At 50.3% G+C, this 19,025-nt stretch overlaps 1 protein-coding gene across 3 annotated transcripts in view; it reads left to right on the top strand.

Moving 5' to 3' along the window:
• The first annotated feature begins 2,045 nt into the window (after positions 1-2,045).
• MRAS (muscle RAS oncogene homolog) overlaps positions 2,046-19,025 on the top strand; it is a 58,837-nt gene continuing 41,857 nt past the window's right edge. For 2 of the 3 annotated variants that reach the window (XM_023187887.1, XM_023187885.1), the window contains exon 1: positions 2,823-3,118. The gene's annotated coding sequence lies outside the window, so the exon portion shown is untranslated. Of the gene's footprint in view, positions 2,675-2,822; positions 3,119-19,025 lie in introns of those variants that run through there. The other variant, XM_023187886.1, reaches the window with a different exon arrangement.

Raw genomic sequence — 19,025 nt, forward strand, 5'->3', positions numbered from 1 at the left:
GTATTTACTGGATGAATGAAGCTTTTCTGTTCAGTGGCTCTGTTCTCTAAGCCCCCATTTGCCAGCAACTGAGCCACAACTGTATTTCAAGGTTCAAAGAGTAAAGGAGGCAGCTCAAATGGAACAGCCCATCGGCAATCACAATCTGCAAGATTTAATCTCACCATTAGGCAATCCCAGGTAGGTCAAGCACAGTGTCTCACACTTGTAATCCCAGCACTTTGGGAGCCCCAGGTAGGTGGATTGCTTGAGTCCCAGGAGTTCGAGATCAGCCTCGGCAATATGGTGAAATCCCATCTCTACAAAAAGTACAGAAAGTAGCCAGGCATGGTGGTGCACACCTATAGTCCCAGCTACTCAGGAGGCTGAGGTAAGAAGATCTCTTGAGCCCGGGAGGTCGAGGCTTCAGTGAGCTATGATGCTATGATCATGCCACTGCATTACAGCCTGGGTGACAGAGCGAGATTGTCTCAAAAAAAAAAAAAAAAAAAAAAAAGAATCCCAGGTACCTGGGTATGACTATTAGCTGTTTAAGTTCCATTTCTGAGAAGAGGTATTATTACAGATATGTGTATGAAAGCAGTGTAAAGACATCTCTTTGACTCTTGTGTAGATGTTGGCTTAGCTCAAGCTGAGGGCATGGTCAGGGGCCTGTGCCAGTCAGGGCCCAAGAGAAGACATGTCTTACATGGGGAGCTCACGAGGGGCTGACAGACCACCAGGATGTACAGATCCCTGCCTGCCTTCCCAAGTTCTATAGTAAATGGAAGAGATCGAGGGAGTCAGGTTCCAGGGCAAGACCCAGCCAGTCGAAGTAAACTACTGTCCCTCAAGCCTTCTTCCCAACTAGGTCTTTTACTCCCTACTGCCAAGGAGACATACTTTTGATGGCACCCAACCTGCTGTCCCCTTCTGCAGGGTCTTTGGAGCAGCAGGTGGGAGGGGAGGCACAGGGGGTGCACAGCAACTCTCACCAAATGGCTGCATGGGTGGCTGGGATGCCAATGGAAGCCTGCATGAGATTGAGAGCCTCAGCATGGCAAGCAGAGCCAGCAGCGCTGTGAGGCTCCCTTAGGCCTGGGGCAAACCTGAGAAGGGAGTGTCCAAGGTTCCCTGGACATGTAAAGCTGGTTCTAAGTCATTGAGGTCCACCCACAAAAAGAATGTCCTCAGAAATGATGCTGACAATCAAAACCACAATGAGATGCCACTTTGCCCCCAATAGGATGGCTATAATAAAAAAAAGACACACAAATTACAAGTGTTTGCAAGGATGTGGAGATATTGGAACCTTCATATGTTGTTGATGGGAATGTAAAATGGTGCAGCTACTTTGGAAAACAGTTTGGCAGTTCCCCCAAAAGTTAAACATAGAGTTAACATATGATCCAGCAATTCCACTCTTAGGTATATACCCAAGAGAAAGAAAAACATATGTTCATACAAAGACTTGTAAATGAATATTCATAGCAGCTTTATTCACAGTAGCCTCAAAGTAGAAACCTAAATATCCATCAAGTGATGCAGGGATAAACAAAAGGTATAGACATACAGTGAAATATTACTCAGTCATGAAAAGGAATGAAGTACTGCTACATGTTACAACATGAATAGATCATTAAACATTGTTTACTGAAAGAAGCTAAGCTAGTCACAAAAGGCCACATGTTGTATGATTCCATGTATAGAAAATGTCCTGAATAGGGAAATCCATAGAGATTGAAAGTAGATTAGTAGTTCCTGGCGGGGGCGGGGGGAAGGGTGAATGAGGAATGACTGCTAATAGGTAGTTCTTTCATTCTTTCTGTGGTGGCAGGGGCGGGGGAGTGGGAAGTGGTGAAAATGTTCTGGAATTAGCTCATGGTGATGGTTGCAAAACTTTGTGAATATGCTAAACACCACTGAATTCACGTACACTTTTTCTTTCTTTATTTCTTTTCTTTTCTTTTTTTTTTTTTTTTTAAGACAGCGGCTCACTTTGTTGCCCAGGCTAGAGTGCAGTGGCGCAATCTCAGCTTACTACTTCTGCCTCCCGGGCTCACGTGATTCTCCTGCCTCAGCCTCCCGAGTAGCTGGGATTACAAGCACGTGCCGCCGTGCCGGGTTGATTTTTGTATTTTTAGTAGAGACGGGGTTTCACCATGTTGCCCAGGCTGGTCTTGAACTCCTGACCTCAAGGAATTCACCCGCCTCGACCTCCCAAAGTGTTAGGATCACAGGCGTGAGCCACCGCACCCGGCTTGAATTGTACACTTCAAAAGGTGGAATTTTATGGTGTTGAATTATATCTTTATTTTTTTAACGGGGGGAAAATGACGCCGCTGGAGAGGAGTTAGCGGAACTGAAACAATGAAATGGTGCGCGAGTGTCGCCTGTCCCCGTCGCATCCATCCCAACGAAGTTTGGGCCCTGGAACGGTGCACCAAGAAGGCCTGCGGGGAGAGACGATGGGTCAGGGTAAGGAAGAAAGACGTCTCAGGATTCGAAGGGAATGCGGCTAAGGTGGCGGCGGATGTTCGTCTAGGACTGGGGAGGCGTCCGTAGGCTCAGAAGTTGGCCCGACCGGAGCGGAGATTTAAAGGTTGGAGCGCAGAGGCTCTTAAAGAGGCCGGGTCGAATTCCCATTTGGCGTCCACATTAAAGCCAGCTCCCGGGCGCCACGGATCCGACCCGGGTAAGTGCGCTGGGCCGCGGGAGAGGCGGCGGCGCCGACCCCAGCCCCTGGCGTTCTAGCGCGCCTTGTCGGGCCCAGGGGACTCGGCACGGGTGGGCTGGACTTCGCGGGCGCGCGTCCTGAGGGCCTGGGTGCACGGGGGGGCGACAGGGTCAAGGCACCCGGTCCGGGCTCCCCACTGGCGCGCCAGCCGCGGCGCTCTATTTTTAGCAGGCGCTGTGGCAATATAAGGAATGCGCGGCGCGCGAGGCGCTCGGGGCGCACGCTGGCGGCGCGGTCGCTTTAAGGAGGCGCCGGGGCGGGGACGGACCGGAGTGGCCGGCTGGCGGGGAGCCGTCAGTCCGGCGGCCGCGGGGCCCGGCGGGCGCGGCGCTGCCTCCTCACCGGCGCAAGCTAGGAGGGGGCGGCCTGAGTGCCGTAGCCGAGCCGTGGCTGGAGCTCGCGGTGAGTGGTCGGGAGGCCTTGGAGGGGAGGGGGCCCGGCCGCGCCGCCTCTCTCCCCGGCCGTCGCTTTGTTCCGGGGCGGGAGGTGTGGCCGCCCTCCGGGCTCGGCCGCGCTCTCCGCTCGCGGGGTGCGCCCTGGGACCGGCTGTGCGTGGCGTTTTGCCCCCATCGCGGGCTCCCGCGTAACGGTGTGCGTTCGGGAAATCGGCCACGACCAAGACCCCAGTGGGGAGGGCCTGCGCGCCGCTCAAAGAGACCCTTTCATGGTAATCACACTTGGGTTCCTTGGCTGCCTGGGCGAGAACCCGGTGGGTAGATGGGTGGCATGAAGGGGCGGGGGAGTGGGCGGGGGGCTCTTTATCTACCCCCTCCCTCTCGCCTTAAGATGGCGTTAAAGAGGGGAGAGATCCGCCAGGGAGTTGACAAATTCATCTGAATAATAAAACGCAGACTGCTTCATAAACAACCCTTCACTGCTCCCGGAGGTTTGGGGAGCTGGAGCTGTGGTCACAACTAGGGCCTGGGCTCATACATTGAACTGACCTGGCTGGGGCATCAGACACGGTGCCAGTCCTGCCCTGCGGGGAAGACAAGAGCACAAAGTGACAAGCCAGTGTGGTAAGTGCTGAGATCCGGTAAGCCCAGGGGTTGTGGGAGCCCTTGGGGGTCCCTACTCCAGAGTGGGAGGTGAGAGAAGGCCCCCTAGAGGAGATGACGTCTGACCGCAGCGTGGACACAGGACACCCAGTTAGACTCTGGCTGGAGCTGAGGTCTGTTCTGGCCTGGGGCAAAGCGGAGTCTGGTGAGGTGGACAAAGTCCGTCAAGGCCACTGGGGCCTTGATCAGAGAGCTCTGCCATTGCCCCTACTCCCCAGTGGCCCCTGATGGTGTGGAACCTCCCTGGCGTTGCTTCTCCAGGACTCACTCTGTCCTGGACCTGACCAGAGAGGGTGGCTGACACGGCTCGGAATGGTGGCCTCCAGAGGTTTGTCTGGCAGCAGGAGTGAGATGGAGATATGACTTTAAGAGCTCTGAAACTCCACTGTAATAACAGCAACCAACAGGGCTTACAAAGACCGGCACTTGAAGTGGATTTGCTCATCATTTGACAAGACACCTCCAGAAAGATTTTGTTTATTATAAAGGTTGGGGGAACTGGGGTGAAAAAGAGCCAACAGCTTGCCCAAGATGATAATCTTAAGTCCATGCTTTTGGCCACGTGGCTGTCTGGGCTTGGGAAGGCTCTGGTGCAGCCTGTGTTAGAGTTTTGTAATATATTGTTTTATAATTATTCACTATAGACATTCATTGGTGGGTTGAAGTGTGAGGCAGTGAGCTGTGGGTATTAATAACTGACTCGTGTCAGAAGCTTAGCAGCGAACAAAGCACTTTCTCGGATACAGTTCTTAGAGCTTCTCCTGCTTCTTTTCCTGGGGAAGAAACTTGAGCTGCTAACATTTTGTAAACCTCCTAATTTCCTGTAAATCACATGTCCCTGCTGACTGGGGCTGAAAATGTTTCAGGCAATGGTTTTCACCCTTAGGTCTGTTCATACTGCCCAGCCGCCAGTTAGCTTCTCTGTGTAGTTTATGGTGTAATTTGTCCTTTTTCTGCTGGTGTGGGAGGCATGGGGCTTTCATGCTCTGGGGTTTTTGAGGTCTGCCGGCCTCTGGGGAGGGAGGTGTTGGGCAAGCCTCGTGCTCTGGTGGAAACTGACCCCCCCAGATGTGACCTCGGCATTTCCTAAAGTTGGGGGGGGGTCGGTGGGTGGGGAGAGGGTGAGTGGTACTCAAGGCCCTCTGATGAGGCAAGTGATTGTCTCCAGGGCTGTCAGCTTCGCTCCTTATAAGACAGTTGCTAATTTACACCTCTCTTTTCACCTACATAAGACATTTTGTGACAGGTTTAACTTTTATGTTATTATTAGCTCTAGCCACTGGTATTTCACACTCAGTTCATCTGAGCTACTTATAAAGTGACAAGTCCAGCCAGGGCAATATGGTGAAACTCTGTCTCTACAAAAATTAGCTGGGCATGGGGGCATGCGCCTGTAGTGTTAACTACTCGGGAGGCTGAGGCAGGGGGATTGCTTAAGCCCAGAAGGCAGAGGTTGCAGTGAGCCATGATCATGCCACTGCACTCCAGCCTGGGTGACAGAGCAAGACTCTATCTCAAAAAAAGAAAAAAAAGAAGTGACAAGTCAGTTACCCTTGGGGTCGGTTTGGTTCCTGAGCTCTAGTGATCACCTGGAACAAGGAATGACTATTGGCCTCTGATAAATTAGGCTCCTGGGATGACTGCTCCTAACCTCAGTTGGAATCACATGTTGACCAGCCTCCTGGATCTAGTGAGTTCTCAGGGAAATGTGGCTTCCATAATATATTTCACATCTGATTTAATCATTGCAATCTGTTCTGCCAATGAAATGCCCCCAAACAGAGTGTGTCTCCCTGAAAGCAATTGAAAAACATAGCTGCTCATAAACATTGTGTAGTTTGTACAAGCATACTCATGTGAACTGAATGGGAATGCGTTTTTGTGCAATGCTGGAATTTTCTCAAGTGTCCAGAGGATGTGCATGGAGTTCCAGAGGCTCCGTACCTGCAAGGCCCTGGGCAGACATAGAAGGTACTGTCACCTTTTTCTGGAGATGGGAAAAAGAAAGGAGCTGGAGGAGTTCCCTGAGACCTGGGACACCTGGCAGGTACCTATTTTCTAGGGACTGAGCAGAGAATTCAAGCTTTAAGAGGAATTTTGTTGCTGGACTCTGAGTCCCTGCCAGCCCTGATAAGTCTTAGATCGTGCCTCTGAGCCCTGTAGTACTGAATCAATGGGGATGCTTTTGGCAACAAGTAACAAAACCCAAATAACAGTGAGATTAAGCAGAACTCAGATCTCCCAAAGATGCTCTCTGCTCTTGTAAGGTCTCTGTACACAGGAATGGGATATCAGTGCCATTTCCAGCAATTCCTGCATGGGACAGGTAGCCACAAAGACTGAGGGTCTGGAGTTCAGAGTAATAGGTTTTGTCTTCTTGAGTCATAGTCTTTTTAATATGCTGATGAGAAGCCCAGGGAACGTTGATGTACAAAGTTGGACATATAATTCAGGGGATTCATGGATCTCTGAAAACCATCCCTGGATCCCAGCTTAGCCGTCTCTGGTCTAAAGGCACGTGACTTCTCTAATGTTCATGGCAGACCTATTCTGTAAGCCCATTGTGCAGCCAAGCCAGCATGCCACTGCAGTGCAGTCTGAGAAGGCAGAGATGGGGGCCAAGAGTACAAACAGAGTGGGACAGTTCTCATTGCCTAGCCTGTGAGTTGAAGTCTGTGCAGTCAGTCGGTGGGTCTGACCAAGAAGGCAGTGCTGGTGCGGCCTCGTGCTTCAGCAGGGTTGATGAGGTTCAGGCTGAGGTGGAGACCACGTTGCAGTTGCCATACATTCAGTGGTGCACCATCTGTTGTTCTCTAGGTAGCATTCCCGCTACATGTGTGATGCAGTTGGTTCTACCTATTCCCAGAGACTCCACTGTGGCCCTCCTTGTCCTGGCTCCCACCACTGAGCCCCTAGGGCCATTTAGCTGGCCAGCATGATCTAAGACAGCTTTCTGCAGGCATTCGTCTTGTAGGAGTCATGAAGCAGCAATGTGTATTTTGCTTCTTTTTCTTGTTGCTATATTAAAAAATATTTGTTATATTCTATCCCAATTCATATTATTTGATTTTTTTGGCTCTATATTACATATAAAAATGTATTTTTTATATTTTGCTTCTTAATGTCCCTATCATTGTCCTTCATATTCTTGGTAGCTTCACTAGGTGGGGCCCACTGCATTACAGTGTGGGTCATCACCGGTTGCTGAGGTGACTTTCTGAGTCTTAGAGGGGTATAGCCCTGGCATCAGGCTACCTTGATGGATAAAACAATATGATTTACATATGGGTTGTATTGCTAGTAAGATTTTGGAGAGCACCAAGAATGAATTTGGCTGTGCAGCTTGTAATGGCCAAACAAAGGAGGGTGGGTGGAGGGTTGGGAGCTCTGGTTCTGGCTTCTGTGACCATCTGTAGGGCCATGTTTGGGTCCTGTGCTGCCTGGGCCCAGACTCCATCTGTGACTTCTCTGCCCAGCCCTCAGTGTTGTCATAGGGATTAGATAAAATATACACATGAAAATATGCTTAGGAGGCCAGAAAGGGCTGGAAGAATGAAGAGCATTACCAGGATTCAAGCAACCTTCAGAGGACAGAATCCTAGACCCAGAAGAAGCCCCCTGAGTGTATTAAGTCAAGTCACACCCCCGTAGAGCACATTTCTCATAGTGGCGAGGAAGATGATCTGTCATTTTGATAGTTATATACTGGTTTATTTCAATGTATTATGCAAATACAGGCATCACAACAAACGGGGTTTTTTTTAAAATGGATATTTTGTTCAGATTAAGGCTAAAGAAGTATTTTAAGTAAAAAAAAAATGATAAAAAAATTTTAAAGATGGTGGTTTTCAGATTAGGCTAGTTATAGTGCAATAGTATACAAATATGGCCCAAATGGGAAAGTGAGCCCTTGAGGAAAGGCTGAGAAACTTTCAACAAGGGGAGTCCTTCCCTCCTTGACAGCCCATTAGGGGTGTGTCTTTGACTTCACCTGGACTCTTCTAGAGACACAATGTTTGCTACCCTTTGAGTCAGTCCACTGCTTTTGGGGATTCTCTCATTCTTGGGAAGTTCTTTCCCTTCTTCCTTAACCTGTCCCACATGAACCTTTGACAGTCCTGCTTTTCTCCAGCATGAGCAGCTTTACTTCCTTCAACTGCTCTTCAAATGTCATGGTTTAAAAACAGCCCCTCTGTATGTCTGTCCTTTCTTCCCTCCATCCTTCCAGCCACCCACCCATCCATTAATTGATCCATCTCTCCATCCATCTTTCATTCAGCAAAGACCTGTGGGCTGGACCCTGTACTATATACTTTATATTCGCTATCTCTAAGCCTCACAACGATTTTGTTAGATGCAGTTAACCTTTTATAGATGTGGAAGCCGAGGCTCAAGGAGGTTAAGTAGGTCACCTGCAGTCATAACCTGAGAGAAGCAGAGTCAGGAAGGAATCTGACTGTGGTCTGTCTCTTCCTGAAGTGCATGCTCCTTCTGTTAGACAGTGCTGTTCCCAGCACTGGATGACCAAAAATGTCATGATCCCTTCTCTCCTGGTGCTTACGGGACCTATCCCATGGAGGTGTGGCTCTACATAATAGGTGCGGTGGGTAAAGGCCTCATGAGGAGCGGGGATGGAGTAGCCTGTGCATAAAGATGTGGTGAGGCAGCAGAGGTGCAGAAGACGCTGGCTGGCAAGAGAGGCAGTGGGTGCCTAGCTGGCAGGAGTCTTCCCTGACTGATATTAATCTTACAGTCACAAATGAACCCCTAACTCATTTGTGTACTTTATTTTTTTAATTTTGAAAAAGGAAAATGGAAAGGATAGTATAACAAATACCATGTACCCGTTACCCAAAACGAACAGATGTGACCATTTTGTCTGTACTTGATCCTTTTCACAGTAGGACTGGACTTAAAGCCAGACCGCTCATCCTTTGCCCTGGCTGGTTTGGGCCCATCCTCAGCCTGCAATGGGCTTTTGGGAGCCTTGCTCCTGAGTTTTCCTGTATTGGTTCTCTCTGGGGGCTTCGTGTCCTCCGTTGATGCCAGTGGGCCTCCCTGGAAGTTGTTGACTGAAGAGCCTTTTGCTGCTTCTGACCACACTGGGGAGAAGTCACTCTGGGGACAGTGTGTGTTTTTTTGGCTGTGACCTTTTTCAGAGAAGTTCATCTACTCTCACAAACACTTGCCTTGACCATTGTGGGTTTAGCCAGGCTGCAGAGCAGAGCATGGTTTAGTCATAGCTGCCTAAACTGAACCGTAATATTAATGGTAGGTTTGTATATTTGGAAGATAGAGAAAACATAATTCTCTTTTTATAATTATATGACAATGATAACAAAATACTTTTTGTTGTTATTGTTAGCAGTGAGGTCTCACTCCGTTGCTTAGGTTGGAGTGTGGTGGAGCAATCATAGCTTATCACAGCCTCAAACTCCTGGGCTCAAGCCATCCTTCTGCCTCAGCCTCCTGAGTAGCTGAGACTATAGGTATGTGCCACCATGCCCATCTACTTTTTTAAAATTGTTTTTGTAGAGATGGGATCTCCCTTTGTTGTTCAGGCTCATCTCAAACTCCTGGCCTCAAGCAATTCTCCCACCTCAACCTCCCAAAGTGCTGGATTATAGGCATGAGCCCCCACACCTGGACACAAAATACATTTTATATTCTAAAGTATAGGATTACTTTAAGAGAAGGAAACTAAAGTATGATGGCTTACTTTCTAATCCATAACTTCACAGTTTTCCCTTCCTGCAGCTTTCACAGAAAAAAACAGGTACCTGGTACTGGGTCCTTCTCTCTGCCAAGCAGGAGCAAGGCGGCAGAGCCAGCCCTGCAGCTGCAGATAGAAGCTCTCCATGACGACAGGACTCAGCTTCTCACCCAACTGTTTGCAGCCTTCTCCTTTCCACCCACCGATTGACTCCTGAGCTGAAGCCTGATATTATCCTGTTTGCATGTAGTTTGCCATGAGTTAGAACAGTGAGTAAAGCACTGCTTTTTAAAGCTGTGCAGAAAGATTCAAAAACTTCTGGAAAGGCTTCCTTATCCAGGGCAGATTCTTGTCAGTTCCTATTGGAGACCAAGATTACATCTGGTTTCATAACAGAAAGTGGGGACTAGTAGGGGACCCCAAGTCCTCTTCATTAAGTGCTGAGAATGTCTGGAAACATTTTCCTTCCCTGAGTTGCCCTTAAGGAATAACACCACCAGGCTGGATGCAGTGGCTCACGCCTGTAATTCCAACACTTTGGGAGATTGAGGCAGGAGGATCACTCGTGGTCAGGAGTTCGAGATCAACCTGGCCAACATGGTGAAACCCCGTCTCTACTAAAAATATAAAACTTAGCTGGGCGTGGTGGTGGGCATCTGTAGTCTGAGCTCCTCCAGAGGCCGAGGCAGGAGGATCGCTTGAACCCGGGAGACGGAGGTTGCAGTGAGCCGAGATCGCACCACTGTGCTTCAGCCTGGCGACACAGAGACTCTGTCTCAAAAAATAAAAATAAAAAAGAATAGCACCACCAGATCCTTTTCCCTCATTCTAATGTAGATGCTGCAAAACCCAGCAAAGGCTGGGTGCTGAGAGACCTCAGAAGGCCCTGCTTTACTGGGGCTTATCTTGCAGTAGAAGCCGTACCAGTGAAGGCAGTTGAACATATTCTACAACCACTGCCTATGTGATTATACGGAAATCCACATATGTGTTATACTTACAGGCATACCTTTTTAAAGACAAGTTTGGGTTTAAAAAGAAACTACTTGGCGTACTATATATGAGGCTGGCCCTAGTATACCAGGTACACAGATTAAATGTAAAAGTATTTGTGGGCATGTGGATCTGTGAGGAGATCTCTGGAGTGTAGTGGATTCAGGACACTCCCCTACCCCTTTAGGAGCTGACCATTTATGGGGGGTGTTGGTGACAGATTCTTGCCCCTCAAAAGCATTATGTATTCATTTCAAAAGCAAAATTAATTTTAGTTCAGTTTAGCTTTTTTTCCCTAATCCTTTAGAATTTCAACATGCCTTCTTGAAAATTCTCCCTTTTTAGATAACCCACAAATTCATCTCTTTATATTTTCACTCCATTGGAATTGGAGGCTCGAGGAGGAGACAGGCAAAGCCGTCTTTCCTGGCCAACACCGCTCTCACCAGTCTATCATGGTCTTCTTTCAATGTCTGCTTTATTATAACCAGAGATGATGGAAGGAGGGTGGGATCACTGTCCCAAAGCCTTGGGGGCATATATTTTTAAAAACTTCTATGAGCTATGCCTCCTTAGTCTTCCCTCCCCACCCACATTCCTCAGGTTGAGGTTCCTGGGGCAGAGCTGGAAGGCCTAGTCTGTCTCACGCTCCCGCTGAGGAAGTCCAGCCCAGGAGAGGCCAGGTGCCCTGGCACTCCCCAGCAATTAAGGCCAGCTGGCATCACAGCCTTCGCATCCACCCCCACTCACTGACCCCATCCCACCCCCCGCAGTGGACAGCTGCCTGATCCACTAATCTGGGGCTGGGTGGGTGTTTCCTGCATGTTTGAGATTTTAGGAGGAAATCAAAATAAAGAAACAAAGCCTTTGTTTTATTTCTGGACTCCCAACTGGGGATGGCTGGAGGGATGGAAAGCGGGGAGCAGGAGGAGCAGGTCACTTGGCACTTCAACAACATAACCATTCTACTAGAGCATTTAACAAGGACTTTTTCTATTTAGGGTTGGGGTGGGTAAATAGGAAAGATGGCAGGACTGGGAGAGCCCCTTTGTGTGGAAGGAGAAAGTGGGGCCGCCCTTGCACCAGGCGGGGCCTCTGGCAGTGCCTGGTGTTCAGGCAGGGAGGGGTCTGAGGCCACCCAGCTGGGCTGCAGAATTGGCAGCCTGGGGACTCAGGGACTCTCAGTCCTCCCTTCCTGAAGGAACCCTCTGCTCCAATTTCTGCCCCACTACTTGTCTGTGTGACTCTCCGCCTCTGTAATGGGAGGATGTCCCGGCCACACTCTGGCCTTTCTTCTCTAGTCCAGTCATACTGGGTTGGGCTCTCACCTGACATGTGGAAAGGGAGAGCTGCACCCCCCAGTATTTCTTAATTCTTCCAAAGGATTTTCTCCTCATAGAAATTCTCTGAGGGTATCATTTATTGTCTTTAAAAGTTGCCCAAGTATTGATGAAAACCCTCCTAATTTGCAGTATTTCTGAAGGTTTCAGGGTATGGGCCATGCCCACTGGCTGCCTGGCCTGCACTCGTCTTTGCCCCGTGTGCATACAGTAAGGTTGGCTTCTTCATCTGCTAAGTCACTATTACTGTATATAACAGGCTTCACCAAGGGCTTTTAAGAAAGGGGGTTTTCTGCAGCCCAGATCAGGGCAGAAGTTAAAAATGAATGTCAGATATCCTTCCCTTCTTTGTCACACCGTTGGAGAATGTCTCTGTGGCTGTCTCCTCAAACCTAGTTTTCTGCTATTTTCTAGGGACCAACTTTCCTGGACACTTTCCCCCAGACCTTCTGAAAACTCCAAATTTTCATTACTTTTGATTGCAGAACAAAGATTACAATCTGTCTTAGTCTAGACTGTGGGCTGCCCTTGTCAGATGTGAAGGGGCCTGGGCCTGGTGGCTCACACCTGTAATCCCAACACTTTGGGAGGCTGAGGTGGGTGGATCACTTGAGGTCAGGAGTTCGAAACCAGCCTGGCCAACATGGTGAAACCCCGTCTGTACTAAAAAAATACAAAAATTAGCCAGCCATGGTGGCACGCCCCTGTAGTACCAGCTACTTGGAAGGCTGAGGCAGGACAGTCGCTTGAATCCAGGAGGCAGAGGCTGCACTGATTCAAGATCACGCCACTGTACTCCAGCCTGGGCGACAGGACAAGACTGTGTCTCAAAAAAAAAAAAAAAAAAAAAACAGGCCAGGCGCGGTGGCTCACACCTGTAATCCCAGCACTTTGGGAGGCCAAGGCGGGTGGATCACGAGGTCAGGAGATCGAGACCATCTTGGCCAACATGATGAAACCCCATCTCTACTAAAAATACAGAAAATTAGCTGGGCATGGTGGCGGGCACCTGTAGTCCCAGCTACTCGGGAGGCTGAGGCAGGAGAATGGTGTGAACCCAGGAGGCGGAGCTTGCAGTGAGCCGAGATCACGCCACTGCACTCCAGCCTGGGTGACAGAGTGAGACTCTATCTCAAAAAAATAAATAAATAAATAAAAATAAAGTGGCCTTTAGATAACTCGTCTAAGAAAGAATTAGATACTCTAGACCTCTACCTTTGCCTACAGTAAGAACCAGCAGAAACACTGGGATTATTAAGCTATCATTATTACTAGCCAGATCAAGTCAGTCCTCTCCTAACTTGATCAGGGCAAAGCCAGGTGTTAATCTTTTCCCTTTCCTGTTAGAACATTTTGTAACATAAGGACTGGAGATGATGTAGATTAACAGTATTTATTGAGTACTTTCTCTGGGCCAGATATGTGCTGGGCACTGGAGATATAGTGAAGAGAACAGAGGGTGGGCCCTGCCCATGTGGAGGCGACGGTCTAGTGGGGAAGATGCATTACATGTTTGCATCTTGTAAACAACTAACTAAGCAGTTAAGTGCCAGCATACAAGATGCTGTCAAGGCAGACAGCTGGGTGCTTTGGGAGACCCTGATAGTAATCTCATATAGTCTGGGGTGCAGTGGGGGTCAGGGAAGTGTATGTAAGGTGCTTAGCATGTGGTCAGGGCTTAATAAATGGTCATTATAATGACCGTCGCTGGCCACAGGGCCCAGCCTGGTTCCACCTCCAGCTGGTGGCTGCTACCACCCACTAACAATAGTTTTGCACAGAGAAGTTTTTCATTAGGCCAAGGTTATACAGCTAGCAGAGGGGCTTTGATTCATGACTTTTTATAAAAGTGCTATATGTAGAAAGCAGAGGGTTGGGAAGCTTCCCTCAACCCCCCAGCCAATACCGACCTTTGGACAGGCCTTGACCCGCAGGAATGGAGCAGCAGGCTGGATACTGAGGAGAAAAAATGCAGCAGTCATTTAGGGCTTGGGGAGGGAGATGTGAGAAGTAGCCTTCTGCTAAGTGCTTCCAATCCCTGCTTAAAACCCTGGGATTGGAAGGGTCTCTGAGAAGCCATCACACCCACCTCCAGCCTGGTTCACCACTCCAAAGCTAGGTGGCCGGTCCTCCTTCCTCCGCGTCTGCTTCACAGACCTTTGCAGAGGAAAATCCTACACTCATTGCCATGCCTGCCTCGTTTTCAGGAAGTTTCCCTTTTATTTGGCTTCAGTCCGTCTCTCTGCAGTCTGGTTACTCTTTAAAAATGGAAATTGAATCGCCTCTCCCCACCTCAAGGAAGAACCTAGACCCTATGTCTTTCGCGTTTTTGGTCAAGCATAAACATTTTCACATTCTTCGTTAATGGTGGCTAACATCTTAAATATAAATAATGAAAACAAAGCAAAGCAGCAGCCTTTTTTGAGTGTGCCTTTTTGGCCTCCACCTCTCTGGGCTCTGGCACACTCCTGGGGTGGGCTGTGTGCCTGTCCCTGAAGGATGCCAGGCTGGCCCATCTCCTGCAGTCCAAGTAACCCCTGCGGCTGCTCTCTTCAGTGAGATCATTTCCTTCGATCTCACACCTCCTTGCACCAAAGCCAGGCCAAGCCAAGGCAGTGCGAAGAGTTGTCTGCCTTGGAACGGCCGTACCACTCAGATGTGTGTGTGCTCAAGAAGGATGGGTACAGAGTGTTGATTTATTTGGGTTATACAATGTGTAAAACTTTTTCATTGGTGGCCAGTATTTAAAATAATAAAATAGCCAGAAATCTGAGTTTTTGCATAGACTCAGATTGCTGGCTATTTAAAAATTTAGACTATGTGGCAAGCTCATTGCCGGTATTATGTTGCAGCAGTCAGCTGGTGCGAGGTGTCAGTAATCTGTTAGCGCAGGCCCCACTGCTCTCTGTTGCCTGTACCTACCCCCTTCTATCACTTATTGACACAGCCTCTGCCGGCATGTGACTTTGGGATGTCCGTTTGGTTCTTGATTCCCTCTTGCTGCTACTACAGGGCAAAGCAGTTGAGATGGGGGATCAGTCAGGAAGCATCCGTCTCTCAGGCAGGGGACTGTGAGATGCAGAGGGATGCCTGGCCCTGCAATCCAGACCTTCCCTTCCCTCTCTTTCGCCACCCTGCCCTTCTCCTGGGATTACCAGAGGGGACTGGCGGAACACCGTGATTCCATGAGATGAGCAGCTCTGGGCTGGAACAGCTAAGGAGTTAAGGAACAAACTTAGATGTGCTCTGGGTGTGGCATCCCCAGCTCAGAAGGCAGGGCCAGTCAGGGGACCACACCCTGGGTGCTGGTGAGGGCTCAGTGCTTTGGGAATTTGGACAGCAAGGAAGGACCCCTAGTCAGCACTCCTCCTGCTGGGCTGGTGCCCACGGGTGTCCAGTGGGACTCCTCACATGGTATGTCCTTCACGAGCCCTGCCACTGCAGTCCTCTAGGTCTTGTGTGGCCTATGGCATAGTGCCCACATCACCTCTGCCCTGCTGTCTACCTAAACCAGACTCCCAGCCAGCTGCCAGTATCACTCCTGCATTTGGAAATGCAGACAGCAGACATGTTGGAGTGTCTCTGAGCAGAAAGCTGTGCCAGGGCTCTGGGGTGCCCAGAGAAAAAGACAAGACCTGGCCCTCTGTCCACTGTCCCACTGTAGCAGAGGAACGTGACCGTGAAGTAACACCCAGCTCCTAGATTTGAGGGCGGATGAGGAGGGGCATGCCGAGCTTTGTGGTCAGAGAGATGGCCTTGGAGAAACCACAGAGCCTCTCTGACCTTCACAGTTCATGAAGGGGCTAAACAATGCCTCTTGGTGAAGTGTCTTGAGTCATCACATGGAATAATGGTGGCTGAGCACTTGTGCTGCCACCTGCCACGGGGCTGGCATTCCATAGATGGAGGCGAGGTGGCTCAGTGGAAGGAGACCTTGGGGAATAGAAGAGGGCCCTAGAGAAAGGAATGGCTTCTGGGGGATGGGACCTGACACTTGGGTACCATCCCTGTCCTTGAGGACACCAGACCAGGAATCAGCAGAGCAGGGGCCGAGCAAGGGGAAGGGGGCACTTGGGCAGCTCAAGAAAGGCCTAGAATGTTGTGGTCAGTGGGGAGAGCTTCAGGCACCACGGGTGGCATTCCAGGAGACTCTGTACTCGGGTTTGTTGGGGAGTGATGATGCTGGAGTGGTGAGTGGGACAACGCTGGTTGTTGGGGCTCAGGCTGGGGGCAGACGTGGGCACAGTGTTGGGCAGCCTTGCTAGGCCTTGGCCTGGCATGTGGGTAAAGGGCTGTTTGCATTGCCAAGGGAGAAAGAGGAAGAGAGTTTGAGGCAGAGAGGTGGGCAAAGGGGCCCACCCTTGGGCAGGTGAGGGAGGTGCTGGCTGAATCCAGTTTGTGCAGGGTTAAGCCTGAGCAGCGGAGCAGAGCAGTGAGGAGGTGCGGGGCTCTGTGAGCAGAGGGCAAAGCGGAGTCAGAGTGGGGGCTGGGAGGACAGCAGCCTGCCAGGCTCTGGGGAGGCCGAGGGCCCTCAGTCTGGGGAACCCCAGAGTGTGCAGAGGCTGGCCTTCCCTGGTTGGGTGATCACCAGTATGACGTTCCCAATTGTGCTCAGATTCCTATGGAAGGCTGCAGAAGTCCTCCTCTTTCACTGCGGGTGAGACGGCCCTGGCGCTAGGAAAATATTAATAGACCCCCAGGGACTGAGAACAAGGATTGAAAAATGAAACTACTTCCTACTCTCTTTCCTCAGCTGCCACTCCAAGAAGCTCATTGTGAGCTTGATGCAGCTCTGCCCTCACAGAACCCATGCCCTGCCCCTCACCCCTGGACTGAGTTCTTTCCCGCCCTCGCTGTTGGTTGCTGGGCAGGGGGCACGGTGGGGGACTGGGGTAGGACCCCAGAGGCCAGGTGGCCAAGTAGCAGGCATTCCTGTGAGCCAGGGATGCCAGCAGGGAATACTGTTCTGAAGGTTCTGTGACCTCTTAGACACTGAGGTCCTTACCAACTCCTCGTTCTGAAAGCCACTTAGACCCACCAGGCTCGGTGGACAAGGCTGGGGGTGAGTGGGACAGTGCTTTCATTTTGCACCTTGCCAGGCCTAGGTGCCAAATCCCAGATTCTCTCTTCACTAGCCTGTGCCCTTGGTAGAATGCCTCTCTCCCCTTGGTAAAATGGGGATAATAACCCTCCCCCGCAGCTTTCTGCCTCAGGCCTTTGTGGCTGAAGCTGGGTTACCTGTTCCTCCCTTACCCTATTCTCATCCCCTTTCCCATCCCCTTCCCCTCCTCTGAGATTCTGGAGCACTTCGAGTTTGTCCTGTGTAATTCATCCACTCTCTCCTGGGCTTTTTCTGCTGGTGAACCTCAGTGTGGTCATCAAAAAGAGTTGCAGGGGCCCTGTGTGGTTAGGCAGCCATCCAGCAAGCTACTTTGTACTTCTGTGTGGACTTGGGGCTAGGGCAGGGCCCGGGGGCCTTCAGCACATGTGAGGCCCATCATACCCAGCGCCCTCCCCTGCCTAGCCCTGCAGCCTTGGGCACTTGTTTCTTCATCATGCAGTGCTTATTAAGCAGCCACCGTGTGCCAGGCACTGTGCGTGGTATAGGGATGCAAAAATGAAGATCCCGTTTCCAGGGAGCCAACAGTAACCCCCTCCCCTGCCACTCTTACCCCCCATACCCATTACCCCTGCCATGCACACATATACACTCCACATTCCAGTCATATCATGTTGCCTGCAGTACCGAGCGTCTCCTTGGCTTTTCATGCCGCCATGCGTTATACTTTTGTCGCTTCTATTCTTTACCTGGGACACGCTTGTCCTTACTGTTTTTTGTTCTTTTTTTTTGAGACGGAGCCTTGCTCTGTTGCCCGGGCTAGAGTGCAGTGGCGTGATCTCGGCCCACTGCAACCTCCGCCTGCCCGGTTCAAGCGATTCTCCCGCCTCCCTGGTTCAAACGATTCTCCTGCCTCAGCCTCTTGAGTAGCCACCACGCCTGGCTAATTTTTGTATTTTTATTAGAGACGGGGTTTCATCATCTTGGCCAGGCTGGTCTCGAATACCTGACCTCGTGATTCACCCGCCTCGGCCTTCCAAAGTGCTGGGATTACAGGCGTGAGCCACCGTGCCTGTCTGTCCTTACTGTTCACCTGGCTAATATCTACTTGGTCTTTAAGATCCCATTCTGTGTCACTTCTACCAGGAAGCCTTCCGCAGCACCCCCAGGCTGGGTAAGATGCCTCCCACTCCTATGCTTCTGCGTTACCTACCCAGTGTACCATAATCCTCTGCCTGCCTCCCCCACAAAATACACACTGTGTGCTCCATGGTCTGGGGCTGGGCTCAGGCTCATTTATTTTGGTATCTCCAGTTCCCAGGACCAAGCACACAGGAGGTGCTCTGGGAGCATTGACTGGATGTGTGTGACCCACGGAGCCTGAGCAAGTGTGTGTCTTGAGAGGAGGGTGGCCAACGCTGGCTCCTCTCCCAGTTTACTCCTGTTCATTCTTCTCTGGGCTCAGGTTACACCGTGACCTTTCTCATGTCATGTGACCTATTAGAGGATATACCCCCCCAAACTACAGGGTACCCGGAGAGGGTGGCTTGGTTTTGTGATGGAGAGCTCGTCTGGATTTCGAAACCAGAGGGAGAAACTTTGTTTCATGCTGAACTTGCTGGCAGTTTGATATCTTCCACGTTCTCTTTGGTGAACAAGCAACTCCTGAATACTGGAGAAATGCAAAAGAAGGCATCTGAGGAGCTTACCTTTCATCCACTGTTCATTCAGCAAGCCTTCGAGGGCTTGCTCTCCTGGGACATTGCTGTAGTGATTCAGTGGCCGGCTGAGACATGCCTGCTGCCCTCCTAGGCAGAGTCGGGGAGCTGAGCCCCACACACAGATCAGCCTGCTAGCCTTCCAAGGAGGGTGCGGTAGGAGGCTGAGCTGTGTTGAACTGTCACCTGTGGAACCTGCCAGTTTGCAGGGTGCTCAAGGAACTCAAGAAAGGCTTTGGAGAAGCAGGAGGAGGGACTTGGGATGGATTTCAAAGAAGGATATTGATGATGGTAACAACTTGATGTCTGTTGAACAGTCACTATGTGCCAGATACTGGGTCAAGCGAATAAATGTAGCTATTCACAGCCACCATGAGGCAGATGCTGCCACTGTCCCTACTTTTACAGAAAAGAAAACCGGCCGGGCG

This window comes from Piliocolobus tephrosceles, chromosome 2 (genome assembly GCF_002776525.5).
Source record: "Piliocolobus tephrosceles isolate RC106 chromosome 2, ASM277652v3, whole genome shotgun sequence".
NCBI lineage: Eukaryota > Metazoa > Chordata > Mammalia > Primates > Cercopithecidae > Piliocolobus > Piliocolobus tephrosceles.